We start from the raw sequence: 19,788 nt of genomic DNA, 5'->3' as shown, positions 1-19,788 counted from the left end.
TGAGAGAATAGTGTTGAAACATGTGTATTATCATATGTGAAGCAGATCACCAGTCCAGGTTTGATGCATGAGATAGGGTGCTCAGGGCTGGTGCACTGGGATGACCCAGAGGGATGGGATGGGGAGGGAGGTGGGAGGAGGGCTTAGGATGGGGAACACATGTACACCCATGGATGATTCATGTAGAAAAATATGTAGGTGCTTTACCTACTTTGATTCTTGGAATTCTGTTTTTCCTTCTCCTTCTTTCTGCTCCCCTTGAGTGGATAAATGATTCCATAGCAATATTTTAAGCCCTGCCTCTATCTCAAGATTCAGTTATGAATTTCTCTCTATCTGCTGCCTATTTCCACAAAGATGCCACAATCATTACTTGAAACTTAATATCCTATGTCCAAAGTCAATAACTGTAATATCAGTCCTAAGAATGGATTATCCATTCTCTGCTTATGATGCACTCATGTTTCAGGTGTACAGATGTTTGATTAATGAGCAAGTAACTTGGAAGGCAGACAGGAATAGAGTCTGTACTTTTGCATAATTTTTATTTACTATTCAAAATTTCTATCATCAGTACTGTCAGTTTTCTCCAAAAGAATATTCAACCTAAGAAATAACTGCAAAAATGATTCCTAAGAAAATATACCTGTATTTTTTCCTTTAAGGGGAAAATGGTAAATCAGGGAAAATAATGTGTAAAATTCTGTGCTCTTAATTTGACAATAGTATGTTTATATACTTTTTTTTTTTTTTTTGCAAGTAATTTTCACTGTCAGGATTTCTGAGTTTACCATGTCCTATTCTTAAGTATTAGCATTTTGGTTTCCAAGATCTTTAATGAATTTTATAAATCATAGTTTTCTTAATGTAAGAATCTTAAGGATTCAGGCTTACAAAAATTTTAAATAATACATTTCCTTGGCTCTACACTCACTAAAAATAATCAGACACTCTCATTAGTTTTGTCCCTGGTTACTTAACAATATCTTCCAAAGCTACTGAAAGGAGAGAAACACTTCTGCTGCTGGTAGAATGTGAGTGGTCAGTTCTATTGTTCTTTAGGCCCATGAATGTCATATGTGTAAATAAAACACAATTGGCTGAACCTTCACATTCCATCAGTTAAACCTCACCCATGAAATGATTCAGATTGTGTTTATTCAACTGCAACTATTTTCCGCACTCAGTGTAGAAAATCAGCCTGGCCAGTTGTTGGGCTGCAATTAGATAGAAAGGTCATGGAAGTCTACAGAAAGCAGCTAGGAAGAAGCAAGTTCTTCCTGGAATCCTGAAGACTTGTGTCTTTAGCTAGTTCCACAGAATAAAGCAAGGCATTTAGCAAATTAATGGTTTCAGCATTACCAATATAAAAATCTTAAAATGGTAAGCAAAGATGCCAGGTAATTGTTGAAGGTGATTATAGGCCTGATCCAGAAAAAACTATTTTTCCTCCTTTAACAAATTTTTTTTTAATCCTGTTTTTCCCCTAATAATAAAAACAAAGGGGTCCAAAACATGCCAAAGAGTGATGAACACAAGCAGATGATGCCATTTATAGATCATTTAATGTTTGTGTGGTTGTTCTGCCTTAATAATATTCAGATGCTCAACCACTTTCGTTTTTTCTCCAGATTTTAAAAATACAGGAGAGATGTGAGAGGCCATTAGGAAATATATCTAATGTCAGAATTTAAGACAGCTACATTTGCTTTGTTCTCTCTCCCTCTTTTATTTGGTTTCAGGACTTTTTTAAAATTTGCATAAAACAAATATTTTACAGTTGGGAAAAAATTTTACTAGTTTTTCTGTGCAAATTGCCAGAAATCCTTGGCTAGGCAAATTGCTCAACCAAATGCAGCAGTATAGAGTGGTGCAGAATGTGACTTACAAGGTCATCTACATTGCCTATGGTTTTGAATACTGCCTGAAATGGAGATTCGGTTTGTTTGTTTTTGCAATTCTGGATTCATATTTTAGTCTTGGAAAGCATTCAGGGTGGGGAATTTTCTTACTTTCACTCGATAACACTCATGGCCATTTTACTAAGAAACATTCCTACTGGACCATCTGAAGTAAATCCATCAATCAGTTCAGTTCAGCTCAGTCACTCAGTCTGACTCTTTGCAGTCCTGTGGACTGCAGCATGCCGGGCCTCCCTGTCCATCACCAACTCCCAGAGTTTATCCAAACTCATGTCCATTGAGTCGGTGATGCCATCCAACAATCTCATCCTCTGTTGTCCCCTTCTCCTCCTGCCTCCAATCTTGCCCAGCATCAGGGTCTTTTCAATGAGTCAGCTCTTCGCATCAGTTGGCCAAAGTATTTGAGTTTCAGCTTCAACATCACTCCTTCCAATGAACACTCAGGACTGATCTCCTTCAGAATGGACTGGTTGGATCTCCTTGCAGTCCAAGAGACTCTCAAGAGTCTTCTCCAACACCACAGTTCAAAAGCATCCATTCTTCGCCACTCAGCTTTCTTTATAGTCCAACTCTCACATCCATACATGACTACTGGAAAAACCATAGCCTGACTAGATGGACCTTTGTTGGCAAAGTAATGTCTCTGCTTTTTAATATGCTATCTAGGTTGGACATAACTTTCCTTCCAAGGAGTAAGCGTCTTTTAATTTCATGGCTACAGTCAACATCTACAGTGATTTTGGAGCCCCCAAAAATAAAGTCAGCCACTGTTTCCAATGTGTCCCCATCTATTTTCCATGAAGTGATGGGACCGGATGCCATGATCTTAGTTTTCTGAATGTTGAGCTTTAAGCCAACTTTTTACTCTCCTCTTTCATGTTCATCAAGAGGCTGTTTAGTTCTTCTTCACTTTCTGTCATAAGGGTGGTGTCATCTGCATATCTGAGGTTATTGATATTTCTCCTGGCAATCTTGATTCCAGCTTGTGTTTAATCCAACCCAGCGTTTCTCATGAATGTACTCTGCATATAAGTTAAATAAGCAGGGTGACAGTATACAGCCTTGACGTACTCCTTTTCCTATTTGGACCAATCTGTTGTTCCATGTCCATTTCTAACTGTTGCTTCCTGACCTGCATACAGATTTCTCAAGAGGCAGGTCAGGTGGTCTGGTATTCCCATCTCTTTCAAAATTTTCCACAGTTTATTTTCATCCACACAGTCAAGGCTTTCGCATAGTCAATAAAGCAGAAGTAGATGTTTTTCTGAAACTCTCTTGCTTTCTCAATGATCCAGTGGATGTTGGCAATTTGATCTCTGGTTCTTCTGCCTTTTCTAAAACCAGCTTGAACATCTGGAAGTTCACAGTTCACGTATTCCTGAAGCCTGGCTAGGAGAAAATTTTGAGCATTACTTTACTAGCATGTGAGATGAGTGCAATTGTGTGGTAGTTTGAGCATTCTTTGACATTGCCTTTCTTCGGGATTGGAATGAAAACTTTTCCAGTCCTGCAGCCACTGCTGAGTTTTCCAAATTTGCTGGCATATTGAGTGCAGCACTTTTACAGCGTCATCTTTTAGGATTTGAAATAGCACAACTGGAATTCCATCACCTCCACTAGCTTTGTTCATAGTGATGCTTTCTAAGGCCCACTTGACTTCACATTCCACAATGTATGGCTCTAGGTGAGTGATCACACCATCGTGATTATCTTGGTCATGAAGATCTTTTTTGTACAGTTCTGTGTATTCTTGCCACCTCTTCTTAATATCTTCTGCTTCTGTTAGGTCCATACAATTTTTGTCCTTTATTGAACCCATCTTTGCATGAAATGTTCCCTTGGTATCTCTAATTTTCTTGAAGAGATCTCTAGTCTTTCCCATTCTATTGTTTTCTTCGATTTCTTTAGGTAGGTCCATTTGTATTGTATTTTAGATTCCACATATAAGTGATATCATGTGGTATTTGTCTTTCTGTTTCTGACTTCATTTAGTATGATAATCTCTATGTCCATCCATGTTGCTGCAAATGGCATTATTTCATTCTCTTTTACAACAGAGTAGTATTCCATTATATATATGTACCACATCTTTACCATTTGTCTTTCAATAGACATTTAAGTTTTTTTCATGTCTTGGCAGTTATAAATTGTGCAGCTACAAAACATAGGGTTAGATGCATTTTTTTGAACTGTAGTTTTGTCTTGATATATAACCAGGAGTGGGATTGCTGGATTGCATGGCAACTCTATTTTTAGTTTTTTGAGGAACCTCCATACTGGTGTGCATAGAGGCTGTACCAACTTACATTCCTACCAACAGTGTAGGAGAGTTCCCTTTTGTCTCCACACTCTCTCCAGCATTTGTTATTTGTAGACCTTTCAATAATGGCCATTCTGACCAGTGCGAGGTACCTCATTGTAGCTTTAATTTTCATTTCTCTTATAATTAGTGATGTTGAGCATCTTTTCATGTCCCTGTTGGCCATCTGTATGTCTTCTTTAGAGAAATGTCTATTTAGTTCTTCTCCCCATTTTTTGATAGAATAGTTTTTCTGTTGTTGAGTTGTATGAGCTGTTTGTATATTTTGGAAATTACACCCTACTTTGTTGCATCATTTTCAAATAATTTTCTCCCAGTCAGGGTTGTCTTTTTGCATTTTTATGGTTTCCTTTGCTGTACAGAAGCTTGTAAGTTTGATTGGGTCCCATTTTTTATTTTTGTTTGTATTTCTATTGCCTTGAGAGATTGGCCTAAGAAAAGATTGGTATAATTTATGCCAGAGAACGTTTTGCCTATGCTTTCTGTTAGGAGCTTTATGATGTCACTTTTTTTTTTTATTATTAATATTTAAGTCTTTAAGCCATTTTGAGTTTATTTTTGTGTATGGTGTTGGAGGTGTGTTCTATCTTCATTGATTAGCACACAGCTGTCCAACTTTCCTAACACCAATTGTGGAAGAGACTGTCTTTTTTCCTTTGTGTATTCTTGCCTCCTTTATAGACAATTAATTGACTGTAAGTGTGTGAGTTTATGTCTGGGGTCTCTATTCTGTTCCATTGATCATCTGTTTTTTGTGCCAGTATCACACTGCTTTGATTACTGTGGCCTTGTAGTATTATCTGAAGTCTGGGTTGGTTATGCTTCCTTCTTTTGTTCTTTTTCCTATGGATAGCTTTGGCAATTATGGATCTTTTATGGTTCCATATAAATTTTAGGATTATTTGTTCTAGTTCTGTGAAAAGTGTCATGGGTAATTTGACACTATTAGTTTCTCAGTTGTGTCTGACTCTTTGCGAACCCATGGACTGTAGCCTGTTAGGCTCCTCTATTCATGAGATTCTCTAAGCAAGAATACTGGAGTGGGTTACCATTCCATTCTCCAGGAGATCTTCCTGGCCCAGGGATCGAGCCTAGGTCTCCTACATTGCAGGCAGATTTTTTAGCATCTGAGTCACCAGGGAAGCTGGATTGAATTAAATCTGCAGGGCCATAAGTTTTTAGTTTATTATAGGTAATAGGAACTTAAAATGACAGAAGTGTTACATCTAATCCACAAAACAATCATGGCATGAATATGCCCAAGGCCTTTATGTGGCTTTCTATTCCTGGTTAGAAGCATCCTTGGTAAACACTTATTGAGTATCTACTATGTGATGGCAACCCTGAGAATTAATTTATCCCACATTTAAAATTAAGCCACAAAACAGCCTAAAAGATATTGCCCAAGATCACCTAATAGAGAGTGATGAATGAAATAGAAACTTGTATAAGGTATAGAGCTGAATGTAGGAATGTACAACTATCTTAATAGAACAGGGAAGACCTCTTAAGGTTGGGGACATTTGATCTAGGTTTTGAGGGGCAATGAAAGGCATTTATAGTCAGTAGAAGAGGGAGAAGGCATTGTTGTACAAAGGCATAGACTTATCCTACCCTCTAGATGGACCCTTGGCATTTAGTTTGAAGGACTTAGGGTAGCATATAGGGAAGGGGTGTCACTTGTCTGAGGGCTTTCCTGTTTGGAACCAGGTGGAAGAAAACCAGACCAGAAAATATTAAGGAGAATCTGAGTACAAGTAAATCATAATGGGAAAATATGGGTAAAACATGATGACAATCAAGGAGTCTGGATAAGAGGCAAACTTGGACAGTTCCCTGAGCTAAAGAAATAGCTGTGAGGGGTCCTTATAGAGGTTTTGGATGCTACCTAAATAGTAGCTCTTGAGGGAACTGACCCATTTTGGACAGGGATCAGGGTATGAATAACCTAGCAACCTTTCTGAACTGCAGACATCATTACTGGAGAATAAAAAAAAAAAAAATAAGAACATGGTTTGATGGAGTCAAGCCATGAAGGGCTTCAGGTGCTATACCAAAGAGCTTGGGCTTTCTTATGTAAAAATTTAGGAGCCAGTGAAGCAGAGATGGGAGAGAGAGTTAAGAAGGGGGATGATAAGATTGCGATTTGGAAATTTCACTTCAGTGGCTATACAGAGGGAGACTAGAAACTGGAAATAGTTGTGACTAGTTTGGAGGCAGTTAGAATTGTCCAGAGGAGAGAGATTGTTAGCCTAAAATAAGGCAGTGGTTGTGGCAATGGTGATGGAAAAGAGAGAATGCTCTTGAGAGATATTTGGAAGATCATATACAAAGTGAGGATAGGTACAAAGTGTAAGAGACTCTTGATAGGTATGAAGAGCCAGGGAAAATGAAAAACTGAAAAGTCCTCTTGGATTTCTGGTTTGGGTAGTGATGATGCCACTAACTGAAGTAGAAACTCTAATAAGAAGCACACGTCTTGCAGAGAAAATGTTGGGCATCTATGACATCCTGGTGAATCTGGTTTGTGTGCAGTTTGAAATATCTGTAATGAGTCCAGAGGAAAAGATGAAATTGAATTTATAGACTATTTTTTCAATTTTACAGAATTTATTCTAGTCACTTTTATATATAGGATCTTTTAGATATATATATATCTAAAAGATCTAAAAGATCCTATATATATATATATATACACATACACACATGTATGTATGTATGTATGTATAGGATCTAAAAGAAAAAATTTCTTCATTCTTTCCAAGGATAATAATATAGTATTTTAATACTAACCTATGTGTTGGTATTGGAAGGACTATTTTGAGTAGCTTGGCATACCTGTCATTCTGTTATGGGTACAGCCTGTACTTGGACAGAGATACCCCTAATATAATCTACATACTTAGCCAAAAACTTAGGAGTGTTTGTCTGCAGTGGTTTTCTGACTTCCTGAGTTGTGAACTTCTGGGAGAAATTAAGGGAGAACTCACTGCGCTCCAGGACAATGGGCAGACTATTGAATGAGCCCTTACATCATGAAAATTCAATTAGAGAAAACTGTATGCACCTTGAAGAGCTAGGAGTCACAGAATGAATTCAGACACACTCCCAGAGGACTCAGCACATGAAAGAACATTTACTCACGTATAAAACAACTTGTCTTTCCCTGTCCCATCTTCTAGTTGCATGACAGGATAATATGTCAAGACTCACCTATTTGTTGAGAAATGTTTTATTTCCCTCCTCTCTTGAGGCAAGAATATTAAGGAATGGAATTCAACAACTGCCAGACATTTGAAATTTGCTTCAAAAATTTGTTTTATCTTGTACCCATTTTTAAACCTTGGCAAGTGGGAAAAAATAAAACTAACAATAAGCAACAGACAAAAACCCTGGCACAATAGTGTATCATAGACCTGATTTGCCTCTTTTAAATATTTCAGGATTACTTCAACTGACAGCAATGAAAGTTGAGTCTGAAAGTTTGGGCATAATTTTGGCTGAGGTTAGTTCTCTTAGGCAGATATTATTTTCATTCCCTTTTCTTAAGTGAATTAAAGTAAAATCTTTTAGATGTTTATTTATTTGAAATTTTTGTCACAGTGATCCTAACTTGGTGACCTTTGGGTTGTAACTGTTGCTCAAAATGTGCTCAATAAAATCCAAAATGTCTTTACCTTTGCAATGGGATTTGAGGGGAGGAAAAAAAGAACTACATATGCCTGAACTTCCATGAAAAAATATGTATAAATATACAGCTCTCAGTTGTTTACCCCATGTTAGGGGTCTGATTTAGGGGCAGCAGGAATATGGTACCCATGTCCCACCAGTTTCCTTGGTATGCCACTGTTTTCAGCCTCCATAGAAACCATCAAGTCCCCAAGAAGCTTTCAGACCACTGTTGACATAGACACTTATCCCAGTTACTAGGTCTCTAGAAATGATTGGCTTCAGTCAACAGTTATTCATTGTGACTTAGGCCTGAACAAAGTATTGAGCAGAAGGATCTCAAACTCAACATATCAAAAGCTGAACATACAGCTCTATACTTGTCCAGAAGAAATCTGTTCCTCCTTGTGTTTTTCCAGTCTCTGTAAATGGTGTCACTGCCTACCTAGTTATCCAAGCCATGGAATGAACTCCTACTCTGAGTTATAAAAAGTAACATGGTATATCGGTTAAGGGGAAAGATGCTGGAACCAAACTGCCTGAATTTAAATCCTGGATTTATCATTTATTAGCTGTGTGACTTTGAACAAAATTCTTAGCCTTTCAGTGCCTTGGTCTCCTCAGTCAAAAAAAGGGGGATGGTAATAACAGTACTTACTTCATAGGGATGCTATATGAGTTATAAATATTAAGAGGGTGAGTTAATAGTTATAACATAATTGGACCAGGGCTTAATAAATAAGTACTATGCAAATATTTGTTACATAAATTTAAATACATGTTATCCTCACTACCTTACCAATCATCTGGACTTTTTTAAAATTTATTTTTAATTGGGGGAAAATTCTTGCCTTGAGAATCCCAGGGATGGGGGAGCCTGGTGGGCTGCCGTCTATGGGGTTGCACAGAGTCGGACACGACTGAAGTGACTTAGCAGCAGCAGGGGGAAAATTGCTTTACAATGTTATGTTGATTTCTGCCATACAACGACACAAATTAGCCATAATTATACATATATCACCTCCCTCTTGACTCTTTATATACAGGCTTATAACTGGTTCTTCTGTTTCATTCTTGTTCATCACAATTTGTCCTTCATACTGTGACATGAAACCTTTCAGAGTCTCCTTCAGTGAGCTACATATAGGATAAAGTTCAATTCAGCCTCATCTCCTCCTACTTTTCTTCATGGTACCTCATGTCATGACATAATTTCATGTAAAGTTTTTTTCCTTTTTCCTGGATGGTGCTTCAGCTGTTTTCTACCTACTCAAGTTCTGTCATTTTCAATGAACAAGGTTCAAACAGTCCTTGACATAATAGACCAATTCCCCTCATCTAATCCAACAGTCCAGTTCAGTTCAGTCGCTCAGTCCTGTCCAACTCTGCGACCCCATGGACTGCAGCACACCAGTCTTCCCTATCCTTCACCATCTCCCAGAGTTTGCTCAAACTCATGTCCATTGAGTTGGTGATGCTGTCCAACCACCTCATCCTTTGTCATCCTCTTCTCTTCCTGCCTTCAATCTTTCCCAGAATCAGGGTCTTTTCCAATGAGTCAGTTCTTCACATCAGATGACCAAAGTATCAGAGTTTCAGCTTCAACATCAGTTCTTCCAATGAATATTCAGGACTGATTTCCTTTAGGATTAACTGGTTTGATCCCCTTCCAGTCAAAGAGACTCTCAAGAGTCTTCTCCAACACCACAGTTCAAAAGCATCCATCCTTTGCCACTCAGCTTTCTTTATAGTCCAACTCTCACATCCATACATGACTACTGGAAAAACCATAGGTTTGGCTAGATGGATCTTTGTTGGCAAAGTAATGTCTTTGCTTTTTAATATGCTGTCTAGGTTGGTCATAGCTTTTCTTCCAAGGAACAAAGAGTCTTTTAATTTCATGGCTGCAGTCACCATCTTCAGTGATTTTGGAGCCCAAGAAAATTAAATCTGTCACTGTTTCCTTTGTTTCCCCATCTATTTGCTATGAAGTGATGGGACTGGTGATCCCATCCTGTGCCATAATCTTAGTTTTTTATGATGCTGAGTTTTAAGCCAGCGTTTTCACTCTCCTGTTTCATTTTCATCAAGAGGCTCTTTAGTTCTTCTTTGCTTTCTACCATAAGGGTGGTGTCATCTGCATATCTGAGGTTATTGATATTTCTCCCAGCAATCTTGATTCTAGCTTGTGCTTCATCCAGTCCAGCATTTTGCATGATGTACTCTGCATGTAACTTAAATAAAGAGGGTGACAATATACAGCTAGATATTCCCTTCTCTGTGCTCTCATGGCACTTGGTACACTGTGTGTCAAATATCCAACTGTGCTGCAAATATCCAACTGTATTTCTCTTTTCTGCCAGGTTAGAGCTTCTCTAGTAACAAGTTCAGAGTTTGTCTCACATTTGGGGCCAAGACATGGTAGATAAAGCACTCAGAATTACCTCCGTCTCTCCAAGGAGTCTAATGTTGTACGTTTTTGAAACAGAATGACAGAGAAGTATGTATAATACATGATGAAACCATGCAGGAATTTTTTCATACTTAAGGTTAAAGTCTAAACTATGAATTTAGGTGAGCTGTTTAAGTACAGATTTGACTAATGATCAACTAAAAACAAAATGAAACTGGCAATATTATTTTATTACAAAATTGACAAATATTTTCTTTTTCAGTGAGATTAATATTGTCACTTTCTGACTAGCAAGTAATGACCTTAATAGCTATTTTTATGAAATATGTTAACTGTTACTTGCTAAAGATTATTCAGCTCTTAAACTCTACCTGGAATGTACTAAGTACTTAACATGAATCTACATGTAGAATCATGTAGATATTCCTATAAAATATAATAATTTGAACAGTATTAGTTATAAAGAGTGAATCTAAGGCTAAAGCTATGTGAAGAAATGCTCACATATATTATGAGGGAGCAGTGAAAATATTAATAGAAATAATTTATATTTCTGTTAATTAGAAAAAAAGGATGCCACATATTTTAAAGACTGCCTCTGTTCTTCCTTGACTGAAGCCAGTCATCTGGGAGTCAGAATGGCCTGTCTCTCTTCCACAAAGGAAAGGTTTAGAGTAGATAATACATAAATAACTTACCAAACCTTCCCTCTGGCCACATAACATCAGTAAGAGAAAAACTACACCTGTAACACTAGGGTATATGTATTACATGATGATGTATATTTAGAAATATGAGATTCATTAAGTATGTATAAGCTAAAATATTAATGTTTTTCTAAACAACTCCTCTTCCCCTGTTGCAATGCTAGCCTATTGTTATTTAATAATCAATTGCAACTTCATAGTTTTTCTAAATTACTTGTTCTTTGGACAAAATCTCCCTGCCTTCCTTGCAAAGGCCCTTAGATTAAACTAGTGAAAAGTGAAAAGGTTAGTCACTTAGTAGTGTCCAATTCCTTGTGATCCCATAGACTGTAGCCTGCCAGGCTCCTCTGTCCATGGAATTCTCCAAGCAAGAATACTGGAGTGGGCAATCATTTCCTTCTCCAGGGGATCTTTGTGACCCATGGATTAAATCCCAGTCTCCTGCATTGCAGGCAGATTCTTTACCATCTGAGCCACCAGGGAAGCCGAGATTAAACTAGACTTTTCAGGAAAGAACGATTTTCTTTGGAATGTGCTCATTTTGGGCTTCCCAGGGGGCACCAGTGATTGAGAACCCTCCCGCCAATGCAGGAGATGTAAGATATGTGGGTTCGATCTCCAGTATCCATTTGAATACTGGAATGGCAACCCACTCCAGTATTCTTCCCTGAAAAATTCCATAAGCAGAAGAGCCTGGCAGGCTTCAGTCTTTTGGGGTCTATGGGTCTGCAAAGAGTTGGACACACTCAGTGTGCACGCACATGCACACGCACACGCACACACATACAGACAAGGACTAGAAAATTTCTGTGTTGTTTTGCAGCTGAAAACATGATTTCTAATATAGCTACTTTGATTTTTTTTCTCAGTGTTCTGCTACTTAATCTATGCACTGGCATCTAAATTCATATACTTTCCAGTCATTCTGAGCAGTTAAGGAAATTGTTATCCAAAACTTCTCTTTTCTTGCATGTAAATATTATTGAAGTATATCTATTTGTCACCCAGTCCAGGTGGAATGTTTTTATTTCTTTGGAACTTACTTCAGCTCCAACACTTGCCCATTTCTCTGGAATGAATGAACTATTGCAGAGATGCCAACTTACCCTTTCTCTTACCACACTTCCTCAGAATTAGTATTTCCTTTTGTATGTCTTGAATATTTTCCTAGATTATCTGAGTGTTACCAGTTGTAGTGAAGTAGAATATTGCTTACCTGTGTACCAATTACAAAGTGAAAATAAAGCGTTGACTGCCCAGTCTCTACCAGATGAATTTCCTAATTTTTATCATCAATTTATTTATTCACATTTTTTCTTGAATATCAAAACCCAATGAATGAAAAAGTAATATCTGTATATTTGTTAAAAATTGGATATTTGATTCAGTCAAACCTAAGTAGTTATACATTCACATGGCATCTGAAAAGACGAGCACAACCATCATCTTGCTCTCAGTTTCCGTGTCATTGTTTCTCTAATGGTCCAATCAAATCCCTTAATCACACTCATCCTTTGGCTTAAGGTGAAGCTACTCTTTGCCTGGAGAAATAGTTTTTAATCAATTCAAGATGCAGCTGGAATAAATGCTACTGGCTTGAGTAGCCATTGTTCTTGGCAAATCTCTCCAAGCAATAAACAATGAACACCACACCCTCATGAGAAAGGGAGTGACGGATGAGGATAGTCATTGTCCTCATTTTATATTGCTAAATATTATTATGGTCTATTTATATCCTGTGGGGACTGACATGTAGGATACTTGATACAAAGCAATGCAGAACAATAAGTGATTGTGAGTCACTCAAGACAAGTATTCTAAGTTTAACAAGCTCTGAATTCAGTCATGAAATTAATGCTCATTGCAGAATCCATTAAAAAAATAGAACACTTTATCAATAAGCCAATTGGAGGAAAAATTTAGTCAAGGATTGAGCATATAGATCCATATAGTGTTTATTTGGAAAAAGAACAAAGTGTGTGCAAGCTTCGAAACATTCATCGCTTATACAAAACCACTTACACATAGCAATGAGTGCCTCAATTGTGTTTTCATTTGAACATTAAATAGGATTTCAATAAATGATGCCTTTTATAGTTACTCATTTTTAAAATATTTTTAAAACAGAATTTCATGTTTCTTATATTAAAATTGATATTTGTGCTTTAGTGATGTGGAAAATCTAATTCCAAAACCTCAAACACTACAGGGATTTGAACTTTGGATCTTATGCCTTAAATTCAGAGAATTTTCTTGTAGCATTGAGTATCCTCCTTATTAAACAATTCAGACTTAAGTATATGAGCTGAACATCTTTTAAGCTCTTCCTGTGGATAGTCAATATTTTACTGTTTTAAGGCACAGAGACTGAGAAGATAGTGTGCTATGATTTTCAGGATTAGTCAGGTCTAGATTACACTCATCCTCTGAAGAAGTGACCATTGTATACATAGAATATGGCCTTCATCCACTGGCCTCTACCAATGCAAGAAAATCTTATGAGAGGTATCATATTCATGGAGACAATTCAGCATAATGGTTAAAAACACAGGCTCTTGATTCAGAGACCCCAGGGTAGGAGTCTTAGCTCCACTGCTTACAAACTGTGTGACTTCTGAAAATTTACTTAATCTCAGTTTGCACACAGTTATAGAAGTTGTACCTATCTGACAGAGTTACCAGGAGGATTAAGTAGGGTGATGCACATAAAGTGCTTGACACAGGGCCTGAAACTTACTCAATACATTATATATAGTCAACCCTCACTATTTGTGGAGTCTGTCTTGTGAACTTACCTACTTGCAGACATTATTTTTAACCACAAAATCAATACCCAGGGCACTTGCACAGTCATTCACAGACATGCTCATGGCAGAGAAAAATTTGTCACCCAATGGGTATGTTCCCTGATGAGGTAGAGTAAAGCAACACTCTGCCTTCTACTTCACCTCTCATACCATGAACAAGTCTATTTAAGATGATTTTTTCCCACACTGTTGTGCTTTTTCTTGGCAATTTCTCTATTAAAATGGCTTGTCTAAGGGATCAGAGAGAGGGTGGGGAATTTTAATTAGTGGCCTTCCTTCTAGATCTCAAACTCAAACTGCTACTTATTGATGGAATATTCCCTTTTATTTTCAGGGCCCTTATCCAGGGTGTTTTTTGTTTTATTCTGTTTGTTCTCAGTTACAACCTTTGGGCACTCTATGGGAAGCCTCTGGGAACCACATGTAAGCCAGAGTTATGAATGGGCTCAGTTTCTTGTGTCCATACATGCTTTTGAGTCTACACTTCCTTATTTGATGATAAGACAAATATGAATTAAGACTGATTTTATTTTACTACATGACAGAATTGCTTACATTCCAAATGCTCCTGGTTTATCACATACAGTTAAAAGCCTGGAACTTATCACGTTAGCACTGTTATACATTTTCCCTCTCTCTAGAATGCTTTCCTCTCTTTTTGGGAAATTGCACAGCCTTCCAGTTTTAAACTCAACTTAAGTGTCATCATTTTAGAGAGACCTTCCCTAGCCACCTTATCCAAAGTAAATGCCCCAATATTCTCTATCATGACAACCTGCAATTTTCTTCATGTTTATCACTGTAATTGTTTTTTATCCACATGCTTATTATGTGGCTTCTATCCCAGCATCTAAGTTTCATACAGGAAAAAACTTGATCTCTTTTGCTTATTGTTTTCTCCTTATTGTCTAGGCCTTTGATTAGTGCAATAACCAGTGAGTGAATGAATCTTATTGCATTTTGTCAGTTTGAATCTTTATATATTTATTTCCTACAAAATAGTTCATTATTTGAGATGAATTGCATTCCATTTTTAAACTATCATTCTCAGCATCGTCCAGCAAAAGATAGGAGAGAGAAAATTATGCACTTTTAAAACCTGGTGCACTATGCTCATGTCCATGATATTTAATGCAGCATCTCAGATCCTAACCCAATGTCCCAAATTCATACCACACATAAAACTTCAACTAAGCTGTCATTTGTTAGCAGGCCACGTAGTACTTGAGTTTTTGCATTGGGAAATCTAAATGCTAGACAAGTATAACTTTGAGATTTTTATCTAGCATCTAAGGTAATAATCTGTGACACAGCATTAAAAAAAACACTGTTCCAAGAAGCAGAAAACAGGTCATAATCTCTGTTCTGCTACAAAACTTGCTGCATAACTTTGGGCAATGTTTTAAATCCCCATGGGCTCCCCATGTGTAAAAAATATGGATTTGGACCAGTAGACACTCCAGTTCCTTCTAACTCTCTATGGCTATAAAAGCTGAATAGAATCCATCTCCTCTTTCTTCACAGAGCTAAGACCTGCCAGGTGAGGTCTCTGACTGGAAGCACTACAAGAGGCTCCTGCCAGAGTCTGCCATGTTCATGGAGCAGGACACCGTTTGGAGAAGACACCTTGAAGTAAGTATCCAGTGAGGAAACAGGAAGACCAAGTTTTTGAATCTGCGTAGCTTGTGCTTTCTATTTGATAGGTAGAATGCATGGGAAACCAAATGGTCATGAGGACTGCTTAGTGTGCATGGAATTACCCCTATGGAGCAGGGGAAGAAAAGGAGTTTCTTGATAAATTGAAGGATAGTTGAATGAGAAAGTATGCTTGCTGAAAGAATTTGAGACACCCTTCCCAGCATTACCAGAATGTTGTTAACCATAATTTTAAGACTGTCATTGGCAAAAATTGCTCTCTGTGGTGATCACTGTTGAAGTTTTCTTCTGTAACTCTCTCTTCCCCTCACCCTAAGCTTACTTGAAGTATGATTGACAGATAAACATTGTATGTGCTTAGGTAGTTCAATATGATGTTTTGATATATGTGTACATTGTGACAAGATTACCACAATCAAGCAAATTAACATGTCTATCATCTCACATAGTTACTCCTCTTTATTTTTGTGGTGAGAATACTACTGTCTTAGCAAAGTTCAAGTGTACAATATGATACATTACATTAGTATTATTTATAGTCACCATGCTGTACATTGGGTCACTAGAACTTATTCATCTTATAACTGAAAGTGCTTACCCTTTGACCAGCATCTCCTTGTTTCCTCTACCCTCCAAGCTCCTAGTAACTAGCATACTACTTCCTGTTACTATGAGTTGACTTCTTTTTTCAGAGTTCACATTTAAGTGAAATCATGCAGTATTTGTCTTTATTTGTCTTACTTATGTATCACTGGGCATAATGGCCTCTGTGTTCATCCGTGTTGTGGCAAATAGCAGCTTTTCCTTTCCCCATTGAATCTTCTTGGTTCCCTTGTCAAATATTAGTTGACCATTTACATGGTCCCACTGGCTATCTATTTTACATATGGCAATGCATATATTTCCATGCTACTCTCTTAATTAGTCCCACCCTCTCCTTCCACAACTGTGTCCACAGTTGAGAACTGTGTTCTGAATATTTATGTCTCCTACAATGGAGGGATTTTAGTTCAGGAAGTTAGTTACTCAAGTGATGTCATAGCTTAAAAGCAAAACAAGGAGTAATGGTGAAGCGTGGGTCCTAAGTTGTGCTAAGTCACTTCAGTCGTGTCTGACTCATGGCAACCTCATGGACTGTAGCCCGCTGCACTTCTCTGTCCATGGGATTCTCCAGGCAAGAATACTGGAATGGGTTGCCATGCCCTCCTCCAGGGGACCTTCCCAACCCAGAGATCGAACCCAAGTCTCTTATGTCTACTGCATTGACAGGTGGGTTCCTTACCACTAGCATCTCCTGGGAAGCCCAATGGTGAGGCATCCCCCTCAAATTAGCAGTAGCAGGAGACTACTCTCACCAGTAGGCTAGAACTGTGCTGTCCAGCTTGGAATCCAACCACACTTTGTTTTTGAGCACTTGAAATGTGGCTGATCTGAACTACGGTATGTTCTTAATGTAAAATACGTGCAAGATTGTGAAGAATGAATCTGAGAAAAAGAATAAAAATATCTCATAAATAGATTTTATATTGAATATACAGAGAAATGATATGTTGAATATATTGAGTTATATATTGTATCTAAATTAATCTTACTCTTTAATTTTGACTTTTAAAATGTGGCTATTAAAAAATAAAAACTTACATGTAATATTCTTACATTATATATCTGTTTGATCCTGCTGGGCTAGAGAGACAAATGTACAGGGTGGTTTTACCAAAGCTCAGAGTTTAGAACCTCAATGGGCTAACCCATTGAGAACTAGAGGCAGGAAGGAAACAGCTGTTGCTTGAAATGCCAGCTGGAGCCATATAGAAGGGGAAGAGGACCATGGCTTTACCCTGTCACTCCAATCTCCTATTAGTGCTGCTGAACCCACAAGGAAGTCACCTGGGAAGCGCCATCTCCCAGGGGACCATCTTCTTGTATTAGCGTTGAGAGGAGCAAGGGCAAGGAATGCATCTGAGGGCAGATTTATTTAGATTTCAGCCTAGTTCCAATGTATCCTTTTTGTTCATTCATTTATTCAACAAATACTGAGTACCACTTACTACAGAGACCATTTGGAACTGTTGTCCTGAGTTCCTGATCCTTGCTGTTCAGATTCTTTGCTTGATTTGGTTCCCATTCTCTCACTGCCTAGATTGTGGTCTGGATACCTATAGCTTCCCTGGCCTTTGATCAGATGAGTTGTCCTCTGTTACATTCTTGACGTTTCTTTGACAATAAGTATTTGAACTTATCTTTTTATGTTCTCTTAATTCTTGGTGCCTTGTCTTGGATTGTCACTCAATTCTTTATTCATGCAGTTCTTTATTCCTTCTTGTTTATACTGCTTATACAATCCCTGGTACCAAACAGTCAGCTACTTCCCACAGTATATCAGGACTGTAGCCAGTCTCAAACCATAAACCTGTTTCTCCTTTCTTATTTTGTGCTTCCTGCTTCCTCTCTGTAATACACCACCCCAAATGAAGCCAGTGCTGAAAAATCTAATCTCAGCACCCATGGCATGAAAAGATACCTTAAAGGAAATATGAAGATTCAGAGATGGCATGAAAAGATACCTTAAAAAAATATGAAGATCCAGAGTCTAAGGGTGAATCTTTCTGGCCCAAAACTAATTGTCACAAAGTGTTTACCTTGGAAAGGCTTACCGTTTAGGTCTGGTAATCATCAGTTTCAGAGAAAAATATCTATTTTTATCATCAGTGACCATTTATCTGGGTAAAATGGTTATTGAATGTTAGGTACTTTACTAAACAACAGAATATTAGATAAAAAGGTAAGATACTCCTGCTGCTGCTGCTTCTGCTAAGTCACTTCAGTCGTGTCTGACTCTGTGCGACCCCATAGATGGCAGCCCACCAGGCTCCCCCATCCCTGGGATTCTCCAGGCAAGAACACTGGAGTGGGTTGCCATTTTCCTCTCCAATAAAATACTCCTAGAGGGTAGATATAAGAAAAGATAAGTGATCCAAGAAAACATGATAAGAAGTGGCACAAATAATGAATGTCCTGGGAGTTTAGGTGACACTTTATGTCACAGAGTGTTTCAGAAAAGAAAGGAACCTGAACTGGGCTTTGTAGAAGGCAAGAATTTGATAAACAAATGGAAGGAAAAAGTTTTCCACAAAGAGAAAATTGTATACATAGTAAGAATATACAGAAGCAGGAATAAATCCACTCTCTATTGAAGTGTAGATTATTATAGGCGGGAGTCTTTCAAGTCTTTCAAGAACAGTCTTTATCTCAGTGAGACCCTGGAGCAGTATCAACTTGACTGTAGGAGCTTATAGTGTTTATTAAGATTACAGTATGGCTGGAAAGTACAGCTTGTTAGCAGCTGGAATGGGGTTTTTTAATGGTTATTACACTCAACACTACAACATGACTTGGTTGTCGTTCAGTTACTAAATTGTGTCCAACTGTTTGTGACCCCATGGACTACAGCATGCCAGGCTTCCTGGTCCTTCACTATCTCCTGGAGTTTGCTCAAACTCATGTCCATTGAGTCAATGATGTCATCCAACCATCTCAGCTTCTGCTGCCTCCTTCCCCTTTTGCCTTCAATATTTCCCAGCATCAGGGTCTTTTCCAGTAAGTTGGCTCTTCATATCAGGTGACCAAAGTATAGGAGCTTCAGCTTCAGCATCAGTCCTTCTAATGAATATTCAGGGTTGATTTCTTTTAGGATTGACTGGTTTGAGTCCCTTGCAGTCCAAGGGACTCTCAAGACTCTTTTCCAGCACCACTATTGGAAAGCATCAATTCGGCACTCAGCCATTTTTATGGTCCAACTCTCACATCTGTACATGACATGACTACTGGAAGAACCATGGCTTTGACTATACAGACCTTTGTCCACAAAGTGATATCTCTGCTTTTTAATACACTGTCTAGATTTGTCATAGCTTTCCTTCCGTGAAGCAAGGCATCTTTTAATTTCATAGCTGCAGTCACTGTCCACAGTGATTTTGGTGCCCAAGAAAATAAAATCTGTCCTTTCTTCCACTTTTTCCCCTTCTATTTGGCATGAAGTGATGGGACCAAATGCCATGACCTTAGTTTTTTGATTGTTGAGTTTTAAGCCAGCTTTTTCACTCTCTTCTTTCACCCTCATCAAGAGGCTCTTTAGTTCCTCTTCACTTTCTACCATTAGAGTGGTATCATCTGCATATCTGAGGTTATTGATATTTCTCTCAGCAATCTTGATTCCAGCTTGTGATTCATCTAGGCTGGCATTTTGCATAATGTACTCTGCCTATAAATTAAGTAAGCACGGTGACAATATACA

The 19,788-nt window shown here is 38.0% G+C and overlaps 1 long non-coding RNA gene across 2 annotated transcripts in view; it reads left to right on the top strand.

Annotated features, from left to right (window-relative positions):
* LOC133254679 (uncharacterized) overlaps positions 1 to 19,788 on the top strand; it is a 246,339-nt gene that overhangs the window by 26,075 nt on the left and 200,476 nt on the right. For both annotated transcript variants that reach the window (XR_009738736.1, XR_009738735.1), the window contains exon 2: positions 15,363 to 15,470. This is a non-coding gene — a long non-coding RNA (uncharacterized LOC133254679). The remainder of the gene's footprint in view (positions 1 to 15,362; positions 15,471 to 19,788) is intronic.

The sequence above is a fragment of the Bos javanicus genome, chromosome 10, assembly GCF_032452875.1.
Source record: "Bos javanicus breed banteng chromosome 10, ARS-OSU_banteng_1.0, whole genome shotgun sequence".
In the NCBI taxonomy this organism is placed as follows: domain Eukaryota; kingdom Metazoa; phylum Chordata; class Mammalia; order Artiodactyla; family Bovidae; genus Bos; species Bos javanicus.
Note: the sequence above shows the minus strand (reverse complement) of the source record. Positions and strands in the feature narration are given on the sequence as shown.